This window comes from Eptesicus fuscus, chromosome 1 (genome assembly GCF_027574615.1).
Source record: "Eptesicus fuscus isolate TK198812 chromosome 1, DD_ASM_mEF_20220401, whole genome shotgun sequence".
In the NCBI taxonomy this organism is placed as follows: Eukaryota; Metazoa; Chordata; class Mammalia; order Chiroptera; family Vespertilionidae; genus Eptesicus; species Eptesicus fuscus.
The window spans coordinates 119,074,950-119,092,003 of record NC_072473.1 but is presented as its reverse complement, the minus strand read 5'-3'; the positions used below and the strand labels follow the sequence as shown (position 1 = coordinate 119,092,003).

Genomic DNA, 17,054 nt, shown 5'->3' with positions numbered 1-17,054 from the left:
CCCCACCCTGATCCGGGACACCCTTCAGGGCAAACCAGCTGGCCCCAACCCATGCACCAGGCCTTTATCCTATCTAATAAAAGAGTAATATGCAGATTGACCATCACTCCAACACACAAGATGGCTGCCCCCATGTGGTCAAAGATCCTGCCCCCATGTGGACACAAGATGGCCAGCAGGGGAGGGCAGTTGGAGGGGACCAGGCCAGCAGAGGAGGGCAGTTAGGGCAAACAGGCTGGCAGAGGAGCCGTTAGGCATCAATCAGGCTGGCAGGGGAGTGGTTAGGGGGTGATCAGGCTGGCAGGCAGAAGCAGTTAGGGGCAATCAGGAAGGCAGGCAGGCGAGCAATTGGGAGCCAGCAGTCCTGGATTGTGAGAGGGATGTCCGACTGCCCATTTAGGCCCGATCCTACCGGGATCAGGCCTAAATGGGTAGTCGGACATCCCTCAAGGGGTCCCAGATTGGAGAGGGTGCAGGCTGGGCTCATGGACACGCCCCCCCTCCGTGCACGAATTTCGTGCACCGGGCCTCTAGTATCTTACCTTATAATAGACAAATATGCAAATTGACCGCACCTTCGCTACGCCCAAGCCACGCCCACCAACCAAGCCACGCCCATCAACCACGCCCACCAGGAAACCGTTGCAGGGACGCTGAGTGTGGCGGAGCCCAAGGCCGGGAAAGCCGCCCGAGGCTTTCCCGGCCTTGGGCGCCAGCGGGGAGCCAGCGCCGATCGCAGGAGACCACTGGGGGTCAGCTCCTGTGATTGGTAGCAGGGACGCTGGGTGCAGCCGAGCCCAAGGCCACCGCCCAGGGCCAAGCCCAGACCCAGAAAGAAGGCAGAAGGTGGTGGCCACAGCCAAGGCCTGGGTCCCCGGTGCCGGCAGAAAACTGGTGCAGGCAGCCAGGTGAATGAAGGTCTATTGCACGAATCTTCGTGCAAACGGGCTACTAGTCCTATATAATAAAAGGCTAATATGCAAATTGTCCCCACGGGCAGGAGTTTGACTGACTGGGAGTTAGATGTGTGCTGATCACCAGGGGGCAGCACGGAACATGGCAGGCGTCGGCGATGCTGCGCTCGCAGCGGGTGGCAGTGGAGGCACTGCCGGCCCTGATGGGCCCTGATGAGAGCAGGAGTGCAGTGGGATGGTGGAGCAGGTGAGAGGGTGGTGCCAGGCCAAGGCAGGTGCAAACGGGGACCCCAATTGCCCTGCTGGTCGCTCCACAGACAGTGACTAGCAGTGATGGTGGGGGTGAGGCCGGCAAGCGGGCAGCACCAGGCCAAGGCGGGTGCAAGCGGGGACCCTGATCTCCCCACAGATCGGCCCTGATCGCCAGCCAGGCCTAGGGACCCTACCCATGCACAAATTTTGTGCACTGGACCTCTAGTGTATATATAAAAGCCTAAGCAACTGTTAAGACTGGAACAACTGGTCTACCAGTTTCCATTATGGGCACTGACAACCAGGGGGCAGACGCTCAATGCAGGAGCTGCCTCCTGGTGGTCAGTGCGCTCCCACAGCAGGAGCACAGTTCAATCAGAAGCCGGGCTCATGGCAGGCAAACGCAGCTGTGGTGGCAGCGGGGCTCCTCCCCAGCCGCCTGCTGCTTTGGCACTGCTATGTCCCTCGGGGGGGATGTCGGACTGCCAGTTTCGGCCTGATCCGGCAGTCCGACATCCCCCAAGGGATCCTGGATTGTGAGAGGATGCAGGCCAGGCTGAGGGACGCCACCTGTGCATGAATCCATGCACCAGGCCTCTCGTAGTCACTATAACAAAGCTTAAACAAGCAAGGGACCTAAAAGCCACTGCCCCTTTGAAGCAGGTGGTAAAGAAGGATTTTTGTGAGTCTGTAGAATCAGTGACCCAGAGAGTTTCAGAAGCTGCAAGCAATCTGATGGGATAAAAAGGTTGGGAATAAAGAATCCTTAAAGGCAGAGAGTTTAGAAGTAGGTACAGTAGGCCCTGGGGTTACATCGGAAATCCGTTCCTACGGCGCGACATAACACGATTTTCACCGTAAGTCAGAACCCACCTACATAAGCACCTACGTCATTCACATGGAACACATACACAGCAGTAATGAAGTGAAACAGTAAAAAAAAAAAAAATTAAAAGAAAGATAACAATTCCTGACCTTTGCTTGTGGTAAATAAATAATAAAAAACATAAAGCACATATGTACATACGTCAAAATGACGGAACTTTTTTTTTTTTAATAAATAAATGGGAGATGGCAACGTAACCACGAAACGACATACGTCAAGTCCAACATAACCTGAGGACTGCCTTGTATTTCAACTATTTCTCCTACCCATTCCTGCCCACAATGGAGAGTCCTAAATTAAGAGTTGTATTTCAGGCCTCGTCTATTATAATGACTATTGAGTCCTTGACTATGTTATCTGAGATGACCATAAGAATATTTTTAGTTGATTTGAGAGAGAGAGAGAGAGAGAGAGAGAGAGAGATTAGTGTTCCACATATTTATACATTCATTGGTTCTTATGTGCCCTGACTAGGGATTGAACCCATAACCTTGGTACATCAGGACGATGCTCTGACCAACTGAGCTACCTGGCCAGGGCCATAAGAACCTTGTTTTAAATGCAGTCCACATTTTTTCTTACATGGCAACTATACTTTCAATGAATATCAATGAAGATGTGAATTTTGAAAGCTTTTTCTTACAGAAATTTTCAAACTTACACAAAAGTATAACTCGTCATTCAACTTCAACAAAAACAAATATAAATATTTTGCCAATCCTGTTTTTTCTAGGACTCCCCCTCCCTTTTTATTTTTGCTGACATATCTAGAGCAAATTCTAGACATGTCATTTTCCCTGAATTACCTTATAGATCTATATCAGATTAGAATATTTTTTAGCCCTAGACGGTTTGGCTCCATGGATAGAGCTTCGGCCAGTGGACTGAAGGGTCCCAGGTTGAATTCTGGCCAAGGGGATGTACCTTGGTTGTGGGCATATCCCCAGTGTGGGGCATGCAGGAGGCAGCTGATCAATTATTCTCATCATTGATGTTTCTATCTCTCCCTCTCCCTTCCTCTCTGAAATCAATAAAAATATATTTTTAAAAAGAACATTTTTATATAAATGTGTGAATTTTAACACTGTTATTACTGAATTGTAATGGGCATCTAAAAATTAAAATCAACTTTATTCCCTCTTCTCCTATTTGACGATTAAGATCAATAAACCCCCTCAAAACTGATACTATCATTTAAAGTTACTTTTAAACTAGGTTCTCACTATTTTAATTGTAGTTTGCTTATAGACTGTAGAATAAAAGTGGTACTTATGGAAAGTTAGTAGGCTAACTGCATGGTATATGGGTACCTAATGGTTCTCAAAATGTTGTCCAGGGACCAGCAGCATCTGCACCACTTGGGAATTTGTTAGAAATGCAACTTATTGGGCCCCATTTCAAACCTGCTGAATCAGAAACCTAGGTGTGACCCAGCAATCTTTTTTACAAATCCTCCAAGTGGTTTTGATGCAGGCTAACGTTTGAAAGCCACTGCAACATGGTATGGGGTCAGGTCTGAATCCAAAAAAAACGAAATGGTTATAATTTATAAATCAAATTGCTCTGCAAATGACTGTCATCCTCACATTTCTTTCCTTATAACTTGTTGCTGATCTAGTCCTGTGTATTTTCTCCTACCAAAACGTGAAGGCATAAAATGCAACACCCTGAATGTCCCCTCTGACTCTACTTTGTTGTTGTTGTTGACAATATTATATAGATGTCTCCCATTTTTCTCCCTTTTCCGCCTTCCACACAACCCTCACTCCACCCCAGACCTTCCCCATGCTATTGTTGTCTATGGGTTATGCATATATGTATATATGTTTTTTGGTTAGTCTCTTCCTGTCCCCTCCCTTTCCCCTGAGATCTGTTATTCTGTTGTATGCATCCATACCTTTTATTTTTTTAATATATTTTATTTATCTTTTACAGAGAGGAAGGGAGAGGGATAGAGAGTTAGAAACACCGATGAGAGAGAAACATCAATCAGCCGCCTCCTGCACATCCCCTACTGGGGATGTGCCCGCAACCAAGGTACATGCCCTTGACCGGAACCAAACCTGGGACCTTTCAGTCCACAGGCCGACGCTCTATCCACTGAGCCAAACCGGTTTCAGCTGCATCCATACCTTGATTGTACTTTTCAACAAAACTTTCCTGCATACAGTACTCTTTGAAGTGTGTAATGAGAATCAATCTTCAGACCTTTCACTGCTGAGTTCATAATAGCCCCAGTGTTCATTTTCATTAAACTATACTCCAATCCAGAAATGAAAGAATTAAGTATTTGAAGACTCATAACTGCTAGTGAAACAACAATCAGTTGAAATTGTACAGACAGACCCGCACTTCTAGAAAGAGCCAGAGCTTCAGTGAAATGTGAGCAGTTAACCTACAATGATAGAATTTAAGAGTTACAAAGATCACCCTATCTAAATCATAATAACTAACAGTTCTGAATACGCTTTTAGATCCGAAAATTTTAAGTAACTGGCACAAAAGACTCAAAGAGAACTCATGTAGCAGTCTTAGAACTCTAAAAGGCCTTCAGAGTTGCATAAATCCATACTCAGGTCAATATTGGTCTCTAACTGTCACCAAAATAAAACTCTTAAGGTAAGTAAGGCTAGATGAAGGTCAGTGGATCTAGTTTTCTTTTCCTGCAATCCACTAATTTCCTTATAACAAATATTAAATAACTAGTAATTCTAAAATCAAATTTTAAAAAATTTGATTTTAGAGAGAGAAACATTGATCTGATGTTCAACTTATTTATCCATTCATTGGTTGCTTCTTGCATGTGCCCTGACCAGAGTTCTAACCCACAACCTTGGCATATTGAGACAACACTCTAACAAACAGCTACCCGGCCAGGGCTAACCATTTGGCTTTATATAGAGCTGGTCTGCATAGAAGTTTTGTTCCCAATATTATTCTGTTTAATTTGAGATTTCCAAGACTGTAGGCACCATAATTAATGACAACATAAGAAATCTTTTCATAGGTCTATACTTGTTAACTTCAGTATTATGAATAAATATTGGTTCAGAACAAATAAAGAATAAGAACTTCAGAGAAAACAAACTTTGATTATTCCCCCTTTTAATTTCCCAGAATATAAATTTGAAAAAAAAAAACCAACTAGGGTACAATGAGATGATAGTATATCCACAATGATCATGCTACAAAATCTAATTCTTGTTTCACTAAATTGAACAATTCCAAAAATATATTTACATATCAAATTATAGATGTTCATTTGGTACATAAACTTATATTTTGAGAGTTATTTTTCTTTAAGTCGGTGTTGTGTTTCTTTAACTTTTTTCTGTTACTAGTTACTAGAGATTTCTTTTTAATTTCATTACCTTATATAAGGGGCTTTGCATTTTTGGCTAAAGCACCAAAAATATTTTTTCTCATTAAATATTGGACTTTTGTTTGGCAGTGATTAGGTTCTGCTTCTGCCAGATACTGACAATTGTACTGAGAAATAAACAAACAGGAGTATGTTCATGAACACTTGACATTTTAGAGGAACTTATATTAGAAATAAAAGTCCCCTGCCCTAGCCAATTAGGCTCAGTGGATGGAGTGTCGGACTGTGGACTGAAAGGTCCCAGGTTCAATTCTGGTCAGGGGCACATGCACGGGTTGCAGGCTGGGTCCCAGTGAGTGCAGGAGGCGTGCAGGAGGCAGCGAATCACTGATTATCATCATTGATGTTTCTGTCTCTCCCTCTCCTTTCCTCTCTGAAACCAATAAAAAAAATATTTTAAAAATAAAAATAAAAGTCCCCAAATCTTGCCAAGCCAGTGTAGCTCAGTGGTTGAGCATGGACCCATAAACCAAGAGGTCACCAGTTCAATTCCTGGTTAGGGCACATGCCCAGGTTGCAAACTCAATCCCCATTAGGGGGATGTGCAGGAGGCAGCTGATCAATGATTCTCTCTCATCGGTGTTTCTAACCCTCTGCCTCTCTCTCTCTAAAACCAATAAAAACATTAGTTGTTTAAAAAATAAAAAAGACCCCAAATCCCCCCTATAAAATTCATCTAAAGTAGAAAGAAACTTGCTAAAAATTATTGTTTTTTAATTCTTTATTGTTGAAAGTATTACATATGTCTCCTTTTCCCCCTATTGACCTCTCCCAGCCCGCTCCTGCTCCCAGCACATGCCCTCACCCCCCTGGTGTCTGTGTCCATTGGTTATGCTTATATGCATGCATACAAGTCTTTTGGTTGATCTCTTACCCTTCCCCCACCCTCCCTTGACTTCCCTCTGAGGTTTGACGGTCTGTTTGATGCTTCTATGTCTCTGGATCTATTTTTGTTCATCAGTTTATGTTGTTAAAAATTATTTTTATTAATTAAACATTGTGCATGGATTTCCTAGTAGAAATTTAACAAAGGCCTGTGTTAATGATTCAGAGAATGACCTAACTCACCTGGAAAAACCTGTTTTTCTTTCAACAGATTTTTGTTTGTTATTTGATTACTAAAAAGAATGTACTCTACTGTACTTGTACCTTTCTTGGTTTTCTACTGTAAACTTTTCAGATAGATAATATTCTTATGTGATCTATAAGAATTAAGTGCAAAGACCTATACTAAGTATTGAGTTATAAATCAATATTTGGTAAGTTATATGCAGTGTACCAAAAATATTAATACATAAGGATAATAATCCTTGCTCCACCTACCTCAGAGGATTGTTGCAAGGATCATATGAGTAAATGTACATGAAAGAGCTTCAAAAAGTACAAACCCTCCATATAAGCCCAAGGAATCATCTCTCTAATTAGGGTTTACTGGGCTAATTATGGGTTAGTTTCACACAAAATGAAACAGTCATGGATCAGTATCTGATTAATCAGGGGTGTATAATGATGAAATTCATTTATATAGTTTCTTGGCCATTTCCATGGCTCTCAAAAACCTTTACATACATTATCTCATTGGTTTCTAGTCTCCGCATGGTTACTCCTGTGTTTAAATCAGAAGTATATGGGTAATGGTGCAGAGATAATTGGTGAAATTGTTGCTGTGTACAGTTGTGGAAATTGTATTCATAAACCCTGCCATTCAAGTGGCCCTCAAATAGATTTACTTGGGCAGTTAGGTTAGCTCTGTTTTCTAACATGTGAAAATAAAGAATATATAAAACAGATAAATTTAGGGACGATAAAATAATTGGTTCAGTACTCTTGCACTATGCCATTGTGTCTCTCATTCATTATATTCCTAGCATCTCTGTAATTTAAAGTTGAAGAATCCCAGACATAGAGGTTATGTGACTCACCTAAATCATATGTTGAATCACAAGTCAAGCTATTCTTATAGGCAATGAAAGTGTTTCTAGCTAATTTTTGGCATGAATTAGCTAAATTGGCTGCCTCACTGTCTGAACTTAGACTATATATGTCCAAATCCAGGCTCTTTTTTGGATGACAAGACCTGGCTGACCATATGATAGCAAACCACAAAACCAAATAGAAGTAATAAATAGGTATATGTAGTTCTTAGCATGTCTACTCAACTAGAACTGAAAAATTAAAGTAATTCTAAAACACCAAAATTTATAACTATGTTTCTTTTTTAAAAAATATATTTTATTGATTTTTTACAGAGAGGAAGGGAGAGGGATAGAGAGCTAGAAACATCGATCAGCCGCCTCCTGCACACTACCCAGAGGGGATGTGCCCGCAACCAAGGTACATGCCATTGACCGGAGTCGAACCTGGGACCCTTCATTCCGCAGGCGGACGCTCTATCCACTGAGCCAAACCGGTTTCGGCTATAACTATGTTTCTGATCTCAAGAATTTGGAAATGGGGCGAATGCGGGGTGGAGGGAATCAATGCGAAAAAAATGGAGGGACATCTGTAATACTTTCAACAATAAAGATACATTTTTAAAAAGAATTTGGAAATGAGAGAGCATTTCACTACATTGCCAAGGCAAACCTTGGATGTTGGGAAGCATATTTCCCTAATCACTGTGTCTCCAATGACTAGCAAGCTGTCTAGCCCATTAATAAGCACTGAGTTAATTTTTCAGTACTTAAATGTATGAATGCAGGAATGGGTAAAGAAAATAAATGAACAGAGTGAGAAAACCTCATCTCAAAGTTGTGCATTGAGAAATATAATACAATTTGGAATGAATACTGATTTTCTACAAGTATTCTTTTTTATTGAAGAAACATTAAACATCTTCTATGTTCCAGGTTCTGTGCTAGATACTAAGAAGTCCATTCTGTTGCAGGGCACTGAAGGGTAATATGAGGTGTACCTAATTCAAGCTAAAAGGGTTATCTAGCTAGCTTAATTAGGAAGATTTAGGGAATAAAGGGGGTCCATGGGAGAGGAATGCATAGATGGAGACTTAAAGAAGCCAAAATACTTATCTTACTTATACAGAGGATACAGAAATGCCATAAGAAGAAGGGGTCCAGGCAGATGGAAACATTCCTGGCCTGAGCAATTAGAACAGCCATAAACCATGACAGACAGGAGTATCTCTGGCCTGAACAGCCAGGAGATCAAAGGCAACTCCAACCAGCAAGATAAGGGGGAGAGAAAGAGGAAGGTACCATGTGGGCATTGAGCTTTGAAACTAATTTTATGTAGCAGAATGACCAATGAGGAAAACATGGGGGTCCCAAATTAATGACAGGGACCAATAAGAAAAGGTCAGATACAAAGAACTGCAGCATATATAAAATGGAGACAAAGGGACACGAGGCAGGATTTTTTTATTTTCCCATTAGAGAAAGAGAGCAGGCTTTTCCCATATGGGGGCCTCTCCCCATGGGGTCCCCTTTGGGGACACCCTTTCCCAGATGGACTTTGTATCTGCTTCCAATAAACTTCGACATTTAAAAAATTTTTTTCTTTATTGATTGATTAAGGTATTACATATGTGTCCTTATCCCCACATTGCCCCCCTCATCCCCCCGTTCATGCCCTCACCCTCCCGTTGTCTGTGTCCATTGGTTATGCTTATATGCATGCATACAAGTCCTTTGGTTGATCTCTTACCCTTACCCCCACCCTCCCCTACCTTCCCTCTGAGGTTTGAGCATCTGATTGATGCTTCTCTGTCTCTGGATCTGTTTTTGTTCATCAGTTTATGTTGTTCATTATATTCCACAAATGAGTGAGATCATGTGATATTTATCTTTCTCTGACTGACTTGTTTCACTTAGCATAATGCTCTCCAGCTCCATCCATGCTGTTGCAAATGGTAGGAGATTCTTCCTTTTTACAGCAGCATAGTATTCCATTGTGTAGATGTACCACAGTTTGTTTTAAAATATATATATATATATATATATACATATATATATATATATATATATATATTATTGATTTTTTACAGAGAGGCATAGAGAGTTAGAAACATCAATGAAAGAGAAACATTGATCAGCTACCTCCTGCACACCCCCCACTTGGGATGTGCCCACAACCAAGGTACATGCCCTTGACCGGAATCGAACCTGGGACCCTTCAGCCCGCAGGCCGACGCTCTATCCATTGAGCCAAACCGGCCAGTGCTGTACCACAGTCTTTTAATCCACTCATCTGCTGATGGGCACTTAGGCTGTTTCCAAATCTTAGCTATTGTAAATTGTGCTTCTATGAACATAGGGGTGCATTTGTCCTTTCTGATTGGTGTTTCTGGTTTCTTGGGATATATTCCTAGAAGTGGGATCACTGGGTCAAATGGGAGTTCCATTTTCAGTTTTTTTAGGAAACTCCATACTGTTCTCCACAGTGGCTGCACCAGTCTGCATTCCCACCAGCAGTGCACGAGGGTTCCTTTTTCTCCGCATCCTCTCCAGCACTTGTCATTTGTTGATTTGTTGATGATAGCCATTCTGACAGGTGTGAGATGGTACCTCATTGTTGTTTTGATTTGCATCTCTCAGATGATTAGTGACTTTGAGCATGTTTTTATATGTCTCTTGGCCTTCCTTCTGTCCTCTTTCGAAAAGTATCTATTTAGGTCCATTGCCCATTTTTTTTATTGGGTTGTTTATCTTCCTTTTGTTAAGTTGTATGAGTTCCTTGTAAATGTTGGAGATTAAACCCTTATCGGAGATAACATTGGCAAATATGTTCTCCCATGCAGTGGGCTCTCTTGTTGTTTTGTTGATGGTTTCTTTTGCTGTGAAAAAAGCTTTTTATTTTGATGTAGTTCCGTTTGTTTATTTTCTCTTTAGTTTCCATTGCCCTAGGAGCTGTATCAGTGAAGATATTGCTTCAGCATATGTCTGAGATTTTGCTGCCTGTGGATTCCGCTAAGATTTTTATGGTTTCCCGTCTTACATTTAAGTCCTTTATCCATTTAGAGTTTATTTTTTTGTGTATGGTGTAAGTTGGTGGTCTAGTTTCATTTTTTTGCATGTATCTGTCCAATTTTCCCAACACCATTTATTGAAGAGACTGTCTTTACTCCATTGTATGCTCTTGCCTCCTTTGTCAAATATTAACTTCAACATTTTTTATTAAAGAAGACTTTTTGTCCACAAGTTTATTCTTCGAACTTCATGAGGACAAGAACCCATGGGAAGAAAAGTCTGCACCCTGAACCTCATGTTTCAAAGCTGTTTGGGGGGAGGGTCTGAGGGAAAGTTTTCTGGAGGAGGGAGTCCTTGAAGTAGTCAAAGAGGTAGAGGAACGGAGTTCTGCCTAGGAGAGAAGTACTATTATGTGCAGAGCTCAGAATCAAGAAAGTTTGAAGAACTAAAAATGGAAGTTTTGAATGAGAGGCATTTATTGAGACTCCTCAAGGGCTCTTTATGTCACTAGGTCTCCTTGGTACACATTTTGGATAAATTTGATCCCTCTTCCCCATACAGATTAGATAAATTCAAGCTGGTATAATGGGTTTTGAATTTCTGAGCAGGAAACTACTAAGTTATCTTCTAAAGCAGGTTTTGTGAGGTATGTTGGGGGATAAGCAAGAGGATATTTATTCCTAGGCAACCATCAACAGTTCTAAACCTTTGCTGGGGCTGGATGGAATATATGTGTCTCACATAGGTTCTTTTTTATTTAAAGTACTACATATTCTAATTCAGGCACCTGTTTAATGAAACCTTGTTTCACTTCATTGTTGGTCTCCACCTACAGAACTTAATCCTACTGTTATACTAACAATGCAGTGCACTCGAAAGTTCTGGGAGGTAGTGAAAGGAAAAAATAAGACTCATGCCCTAACTGGTTTGGCTCAGTGGATAGAGTATTGGCCTGCAGACTGAAGGGTCCCAGGTTCGATTCCGGTCAAGGGCATGTACCTTGGTTGCAGGCACATCCCCAGTAGGGAGTGTGCAGGAGGCAGCTGAATCGATGTTTCTCTCTCATTGATGTTTCTAACTCTCTATCCCTCTTCCTCTCCCTCTCTTTAAAAAATCAATAAAAAATATTTTTTTAAAAAAGAAAAAAATAAGATTCAGGCTGGGTCCTCCTCGAGTTTACAGCAAGCATGTCAAACTCAAAGGCTAACACGGGCCAAATAAACAAGGTTTAAGTTTATGTGGGCTGCAAAAAACCAAAAGCTTCAATTTTCATAGAACCGTCGGTTTATTTCAATAGAGACATGCTGCATACAAAGGGCTGAAATAAATGAGTCATTGTTAACATAAAATAATAGAACATTTTAATAAAAATTAATATTTTCCCTGAACATTAACTTACCAGATACTGAATAACTGCACAAATTAATAAGCGTAACACAAATAAACCTATTTTTCTTGTTCTCCAAAAGTGAAATATTTCCTGTTGTGCACACCAAACAAGTCCATCCAAGACTAATGACTTGGCAATTGGCTGCTAAAATATTCTCTGCTAGTATGAGTGGAGAGAAATGGTGCGCCTGTGCATAAGGCGTGTAAGGGAAATGAATGCAACATGATTATAGTAATCAGTCATTAGCGAACGTTGTAGTTTGTCATTAATAATTATGGCCCTACCAGGGACCCGCCAACATGGGCCGCATTCGCACCAAGACCGTGAAGAAGGCGGCCCGGGTCATCATCAAGAAGTACTACACGTGCCTGGGCAACGACTTCCACACCAACAAGCGCATGTGCGAGGAGATCGCCATTATCCCCAGCAAGAAGCTCCGGAACAAGATCGCGGGCCATGTCACGCACCTGATGAAGCGGATCCAGAGGGGCCCCGTGAGAGGCATCTCCATCAAGCTGCAGGCGGAGGAGAGGGAGAGGAGAGACAACTATGTGCCCGAGGTCTTGGCCCTGGATCAGGAGATCATTGAAGTTGATCCTGACACTAAGGAAATGCTGAAGCTCGGACTTTGGCAGTCTGTCCAACCTGCAGGTCACTCAGCCTACAGTTGGGATGAATTTCAAAACACCGCGTGGAGCCGTTTGAATCCTTTGCTGTGCTGTAATATTATCAATAAACCATGGACAACCTTAAAAAAAATACTAATTATGGCCCTAACTGGTTTGGCTCAATGGATAGAGCATCGGCCTGCAGACTGAAGGGTCCTGGGTTCAATTCCGGTCAAGGGCACATGCCTGTGTTTCAAGCTTGATCCCCAGTGGGGGACGTGCAGGAGGCAGGAGGCAGCCGATCAATGATTCTCTCTCACCATTGATGTTTCTATCTCTCTTTCCCTCTTCCTTCCTCTCTGAAATCAATAAAGATATATTTTAAAAAATAACTATGTATAACAGGATATTGTAAAAATTAAGTTATGAAATTTTTATTAAAACGTTTCTTACATACCGTTATATTGGCTGGGCCGCAAAAATATTCATTGTGGGCCGAATGCAGCCCACAGGCCGCGAGTTTTACATGCTTGGTTTACAGTCTTGTTCACAGGAATAGATTTACAGTCATCATTCCCCCATTCTAAACATAATGCATGGGTCATTGGTAACCACTGTGTTGTTTAACTAAAAAAATAACAGGAACAAAAGAATGTAAAAGAGTGATACAGTGCTAGATCGTGTGGTATAGACTATCATTATTACTGGGACACAGAAGGACAAATGAGGGTGTGGCCAATACTTAGAGAAGGTTTTGTGAAAGTGGTGCAACCAAAGCTAGAGACATTGCTGAAAAATAAAATAAAAAGGGATTGTTGAAGGCCATTCCATATACTAAAACTTGATTTTATTTTTTAAATATATTTTATTGATTTTTTTACAGAGAGGAATGGAGAGGGATAGAGATTTAGAAACATCGATGTGAGAGAAACATCGATCAGCTGCCTCCTGCACACCCCCTACTGGGGATGTGCCCACAACCAAGGTTCATGCCCTTGACCGGAATTGAACCTGGGACCCTTCAGTCCGAAGGCTGACGCTCTATCCACTGAGCCAAACTGGTCAGGGCAAAACTTGATTTTATATGATATATTTGTCATTGTTTTCCTTTGTTTTCTATGCAAGGTTAATGATGGAGCCACTTTATGTAGGACTTATATGTTTGCCTGGCATATGTCTCAAATAATATTTTAATATATTTTCCTACACATTCCATTAAATAATAACTCGTTGAACAGCATTACATCTTAAAAAGAATTCAGCCTCCCTTGCTTGGAAACAAGAAATAGAAGCCAAAATTCACTCAAAGCCCTGCCCAAGCATTCCGTCTTCATTTGGAAATGGTCAATTAATTCAAATGGCAAATGTGGAATGGGAGCAAGTCAGCAGCTGATTCATGGTGTGATTGAAGGGTAACCTTTCTGTCTGTTTTTTCATCTGCCTGTAGGAAATAATGGTCTCACAGAGATGTTATGAAAAATAATTAAAGTTCATAGTGTGCTTTGAGATCCATGGATGAACCATGCTTTCAAAGTGCATAATTATACACTTCAGTAAGTCTCTCAGACTGGCTTCCCCTACTCACTCTTTAATAGGTATTCAAAATGACACAGCTCAGGTAAGTTTTCCTTGATCTCAAGTTACTACTACATTATTTAGCCACAGATACCAGTAGCCTTTAAAATAGAATGCAGCCCACAGTACTAGTAAAGACCACTAATCCTTTGGATTTAGGATTCTTAAAGTCTTTCCTTTTGGGAAATTTAGTTTTCCAGATCACTGTCTACCTTCATTTCTCAATTTTTCCACTTTAGTTGGCTCACTCATCTGCTCTCTAATGACAGTCCCCAAAGATTATAAAAGATCAGCTCAATGGCTTCACTGAAATCTAACAGGAGTGCCCTCCTTTGCTTTGCTTAATACTTGGTAATTTCTTCTTTATGGTTGTTATTCCTCTTCTTTTCCTCCTCTCCCTCTCCCCCATTTTAATTGACCTTTTGGAAACACACAACAGGTGAAATTCTTTAGATGACTCCACTGCAGGAGAAGAAAAGAACTCCAAATGTTCAGTTGTTGAGTCCGAGGAGGGAAGGGGCTGGGATTGGGTAAGTCAAGTGGTTGAGCCTAGACCTATGAACCAGGAGGTTGCGGTTCCATTCCTGGTTGGGGTACATGCCTGGGTTGCGATCCCCAGTCGGGGGGCGTACAGTAGGCAGCTGATCAATGATTCTCTCTCATTGTTGATGTTTCTGTCTCTCTCCCTCTCCCTCTCTGAAATCAATAAAAATATATTTTTAAAAAACACAAGTACAGCCGAAACCGGTTTGGCTCAGTGGATAGAGCGTCGGCCTTCGGACTGGGGGGTCCCAGGTTCTATTCCGGTCAAGGGCATGTACCTTGGTTGCGGGCACATCCCCAGTGGGGGGTGTGCAGGAGGCAGCTCGTTGATGTTTCTTTCTCATCGATGTTTCTGGCTCTCTATCCCTCTCTCTTCCTCACTGTAATGAATCAATAAAATATATTAAAAAAAAAAAAACAAGTACAAGATACAAGCAAGATGTGTTAACATCGAATCTGTCTGGGTAGTAAGGAGAAACCTAGAACAACAAAGTAAATTGAGAATATGTGAAAAAGAACCATTGACCGCTAATCTGGCAGCCTTCCCACAAATTCCTTTTGCCATTTGAGAGAAGGAAGGAAGAGAATGTGGTATCCCTCCCCATTACAAGAAACACAAGGTCAAACTTATATATCCTAATGACCTTCTATCCATAGTGACATCTTTATGTTCAAAGAAAAGCACATTTTTCTGATTGTTGGGTTCCAAGATGGAAGATGAAATGGAATATGAGACTATGAGTATACTAGTAAATCAAATATTTTTCTTAAGTTCTATTTGAATTCTGTCATTTATCAATATGTGTGATTATTTCAACATATGAATCTCAGGTAAAAGCTTTCTTTCATTCCTCCCAACCACATAAGTTCTGTCTGTACTACCTGGGAGGCTGAGTTTCCTTTCACAGAAACCATTACTTGAAGCAGTGCTCATTTCTGAGGGGCTTCAGTTACCATCACTAAACTGGAACTTCACCAGAGTAAAATATCCAGAGAGTGGGTCAATTTTACTCTTATTTTGCTGATAGGAAATATTTTCCTTCAAATGGAGTAAAATAACACAAAGAAGGCTTTTACCCTTCTTAAAATACTGTAGCACTGCATGTTTCTCACTCTTAAGTGCAGAAAAATTTTGAAAAGTATCTACTTATATCACATTTTTGAAATGACAACATTTAAGAAATGGAGAACAAAGTTGTAGTTAGTTGTCAAGGACTGGAAAGTGGAGAGCAGAGGGAAATGGGTGTGGTTATAAAAAGGCAACTAGAATCCTTGTGGTGTTGGAACTGCTCTGTATCTTGACTGGTGGTAGATACATGAAGCTATGAGAATGACAAAATTGTATATAAATTAATCTACGCATGTGTGTGCATGCACACACAAATTAGTACAATTAAAGTGGGGGAAATATGAATAAGACCAGTGGATTGTATCAATATCAATATTCTGGCTGTGATATAATACTATAGTTTTGCAAGATGTAACCATTGGGAGAATCTGGGCAAAGTGTACAAGGGATCTCTCTGTGTTATTTCTTACAAAGGTATACAATCTACAATGATCTCATTAACATTTTCAATTTTTAAAAATATTTTTATTGATTTTTTACAGAGAGGAAGGGAGAGGGAGAGGAAGAGAGATAGAGAGTTAGAAACATCGATGAGAGAGAAACATCAACCAGCTGCTTCCTGCACACTCCCAACTGGGGATGTGCCTGCAATCAAGGTACATGCCCTTGACAAGAATTGAACCTGGGGCCCTTCAGTCCACAGGCCGAGGCTCTATCCACTGAGCCAAACCAGTTAGGGCACACTTTCAATTTTTCAAAAGGTTAACCAGGACTGTTCTAGGCCCCACTCAAATAACACAGTTAAGGAGACAAACTATCCATGGCTGAGACAAAGAGAAGAAAGCTGGATCCTGAGAGGTGAGCTGTCCTCTGAGAACTGAGTGACCCAGAATCAAAGTTTGATAAATCAGAAAAGGAAAAAGAAGGGGGAGGTTTGATTACAAGGTAACAGTCCATGTAAAGGATTTAAGTTACAAATTAGTAAAATAAATAAAGATAGATAAACAAACAAACAAATAATGCTGGCTCTGGCCAGTGTGGCTCAGTTGCTTGGCTGTCCTCCCATGCACTGAAGGGTCACCAGTTCTATTCCCAGTCATGGCACATGCCAAGGTTGTGGGTGTAAAGGATTTAAGTTACAAATTAGTAAAATAAATAAAGATAAACAAACAAACAAATAATGCTGGCTCTGGCCAGTGTGGCTCAGTTGCTTGGCTGTCCTCCCATGCACTGAAGGGTCACCAGTTCTATTCCCAGTCATGGCACATGCCAAGGTTGTGGGTGTGATCCCCTGTCAGGGCATGTGCAGAAGGCAACTGACCAGTTTCTCTCTCACATCAATGTTTCTCTCTCTCCCACTCTTTCCTCTCTCTCTAAAATAAATTTTTAAGAAAGACCCTGCCTGGCCAGCATGGCTCAGTGGTTGAGCATCGACCTATGAACCAAGAGGTCACCAGTTCAATTCCCCATCAGGGCACATGTCCGGGTTGTGGGCTTGATCCCTGCAGGA

General features: G+C 41.4%; 1 pseudogene; it reads left to right on the top strand.

Moving 5' to 3' along the window:
- The first annotated feature begins 12,012 nt into the window (after nucleotides 1–12,012).
- LOC103301897 (40S ribosomal protein S17-like) lies at nucleotides 12,013–12,496 on the top strand (annotated as a pseudogene).
- Nucleotides 12,497–17,054: the final 4,558 nt, after the last annotated feature.